This window comes from Otolemur garnettii, unplaced genomic scaffold (assembly GCF_000181295.1).
Source record: "Otolemur garnettii isolate 467f Iridium unplaced genomic scaffold, OtoGar3 scaffold00009, whole genome shotgun sequence".
Classification (NCBI taxonomy): Eukaryota; Metazoa; Chordata; class Mammalia; order Primates; family Galagidae; genus Otolemur; species Otolemur garnettii.
The window spans coordinates 2,388,671-2,391,937 of record NW_003852404.1 but is presented as its reverse complement, the minus strand read 5'-3'; the positions used below and the strand labels follow the sequence as shown (position 1 = coordinate 2,391,937).

The 3,267-nt window shown below is 35.4% G+C and overlaps 1 protein-coding gene and 1 pseudogene across 1 annotated transcript in view; one reads left to right on the top strand and one right to left on the bottom strand.

The window, feature by feature from the left end:
• Positions 1 to 3,267, bottom strand: part of LUZP1 (leucine zipper protein 1) — a 96,741-nt gene that overhangs the window by 82,944 nt on the left and 10,530 nt on the right. The window lies entirely within an intron of this gene.
• LOC100949404 lies at positions 2,585 to 3,122 on the top strand (annotated as a pseudogene).

The window sequence follows — 3,267 nt, the reverse complement described above, 5'->3', positions numbered from 1 at the left end:
TGTAGTCCCAGCTACTTGAGAGGCTGAGGCAAGAGAACTGCTTAAGCCCAAGAGTCTGAGGTTGCTGCTAGCTATGTCACCACAGCACTCTACTCAGGGCAACAGCTTGAGACTCTGTCTCAGAAAAAAAAAAGGAAAAACATATTTACTATAAAAGAAATCAAACTACTCACAGAGAAAGGTGTTTAATCAGAAATGAATAAAGTTAAAATTCAGCCTTTAAAAATTCTTGAGTTTCTTCTAGCCTGCCAATATTAAAAGAATGTTGTCTGACTTTAGACTAAATCATACTAAATTTAAAAACAAGAACTTTTCTTCTATTCTTTGGATAAACAAAAATGTAAGAATAAACTGACATTATAACTAGTATTTCCTAATGTACCAGCATTATGATCTAAGTGGTTTTGTATGTTAAATTATTTAATCCTCACAACCACTCTAGCCATTTCAAAGATAGGAAAATTGAGGCTTTCTGAGCCTACAGAACTGGAACTTTATAGCTGTAATAACTTTATAAGGTAAAGAGCTATTTAATCTTTAGCAAAAATGGTCAAAGAATGAGAATTTAAGTCAAAAATGGATAACCACCTGTCAGTTAAGAATACAACAAACCACATTTAATACAGTCTTTACTTGAATAAAATTTAATGATTCAGAAAAGTCCTCCAGGGTGATAAATGTTCTACTGTGAATGTGTAAAGTATAGGAGATTGTGTTGAATATGCACTAACTTTGTATCCAATTCTGAGAACTATTTTTTGTAATAAATTCCTCATAGTTTATCATTTGTCTTCTCTCATTTAAAAAAAAATTCAACTTACTGAAGTGCATTGGTGGTTTGAAGAGTTGATTAATATAAATGTGATCTATGGTTTTGTTTTTAAATTTTGACATAGTTGAAGTAAAAATGTTAAAAAGCAGATAGGCTAATTTCATAAAACATTTCTTTTTTACAAGGAGACTGGGTCTTGCTTCATCACACAGGTTGGTCTCGAACTCCTCCCCACAAGCCATCCAGTCACCACATCAGCATCCTGAGCAGCTGTACTACAGGAGTAAACCACTACACCAGACTAATTTTTTTCAGAGATGGTTTTTATTATTTTTTCAGAGATCATTTCCAGGCTGGTTTTGAACTCTTGGTCTCAAGCAAGCTACCATGTGCAGCTCAGAAAAAGAGAGATTATGAAAGTTAACAAAATTAGTCAAATGTCTCAGAAACTACAAGTACCTCTGCTTCAGTGTTTCCAAAATAACAATTACTTAATTACCCTGTAATCTTCTGATGTAATTCTATCAGAAAAGCCAAAATAATCACTGATTTAACATATATAGTAGGCACCCCTTAAAAAATATTTACATTTATACACAATTGTGATATGTGTACTAAGGTAAATAAATCATCCCAGCTACTACTAATTTAATTAAACTGGTTTACAGTACATACATTCTTCTGCCTTTAACACAAGAGAAGAATACCTACTCAAAGAGTTTACTGACAGGTCAAAGTGGCTTTAAACAGATTTAACTGGCCCAAGATTTTCATTTTTGACATAAAAATAAAATGCTAGGCAATAGCTGGGCATTGTGGTGAGTGCCTGTAGTCCCAGCTACTCAGGAGGCTGAGGCAAGAGAATCACCTAAGCCCAGGAGTTGGAGGTTGCTGTGAGCTGTGACGCCACAGCACTATACTGAGGACGATAAAGTGAGACTCTGTCTCTTAAAAAAAAAAAAAAAAAAAAAGGTAGGCAAAAGAATAATTCATACTAGTACTACCTACTACCTAGTGTCTCATTTCAGTTAGTAACTCCAATCTGAAAGCATTTAACAAGCACTGAGTAAGCATTTTTCTAAGAAGGAACTATGCATAGTCAGTTCTTTGCTAGTGACAAGTTCCAAAGAAATATCAGCTTTTGGGCGGTGCCTGTGGCTCAAAGGAGTAGGGTGCTGTCCCCATATTCTGAAGGTGGCAGGTTCAAACCCAGCCCTGGCCAAAATAAAAAAAAAGAAATATCAGCTTTGTAGCACTAGGCTGGACTCCTGTACCTTCATAATAGTCTTTATATTACCTAAAGCAGTTGGTACACTTCTGACCTTAAGATTAGAGAAAACACTAAACAGAATTCTAATAAAAAGAATCCATGTTAATAAGCCCCCAAAATTAAAATTGCTACTTACACATAAGCTTCATTATAATCAATCATCAAAAACTCTGATGACCTTACTATGTGCAAAGCTCAGTGAAAAGAACTTTGGAGAGTACTAGCTAAAATAAATTTACCTTCTGATCAAATTAAATAACTAAGATACAAGCTATTTACATTAACCAAAAATATGAGGGGTACTGGCATTAAAAGCTACAAGACTGTCAAAAAAGTAAGATACAATTAGAAAGATTACATGCTAGTGTGACTTATAAAGACCATGAAGGGTGGCCAGGCCCAGATGCTCTACCCATAACTCCAGCACTTTGGGAGGCCAAAAGCAGAAGGATCACTTGAAGTTAGGAGTTTGAGACCAGCCTGGGTGACACAGTGAGATTTGTCTCTACAAAAAAAATTAAGATAAAAGAAAAGAAAAGAACATGAAGGATATCATCAATAAATACTATAAAATTTGTACTTTTCTGATCTGCCATCTGCGGTGGAACCGCCACCAAGATGCAGATTTTCGTAAAACCCTTACAGGGAAAACCATCACACTCAAGGTTGAACCCTCAGATATGATAGAAAATGTGAAAGCCAAGATCCAGGATAAGTAAGGAATTCCTCCTGATCAGCAAAGACTCATTTTTGCTGGCAAGCAACTAGAAGATTGATGTACTTTGTCTGACTACAACATTCAAAAGGAGTCCACTCTTCATCTTGTGTTAAGACTTTGTGGTGGTGCTAAGAAAAAGAAAAAGTCTTATACCACTCTCAAGAAGAATAAGCATAAAAGAAAGGTTAAGCTGGCTGTCCTGAATACTATAAGGGGGATGAGAATGGCAAAATAAGTCGCCTTCATTGAGAGTGTCCTTCAAATGAGTGTGTTGCTGGAATTTTTATGGCCAGCCACTTTGATAGACATTATTGTGGCAAAAGTTGTCTACTAATTGCTTCAACAAACCAGAAGACAAGTAATTATGTATGAGTTAATAAAAGACATGAACTAAAAAAAAAGTTTAGACAATTCTGGTATAAAGAAAGACTTCAAAGAGGGAAAACTGAGCTGAGTCTTGAGAGATGGAAAAGATTTAAATAAACAACAAAAAACGGGGGGGGGGGG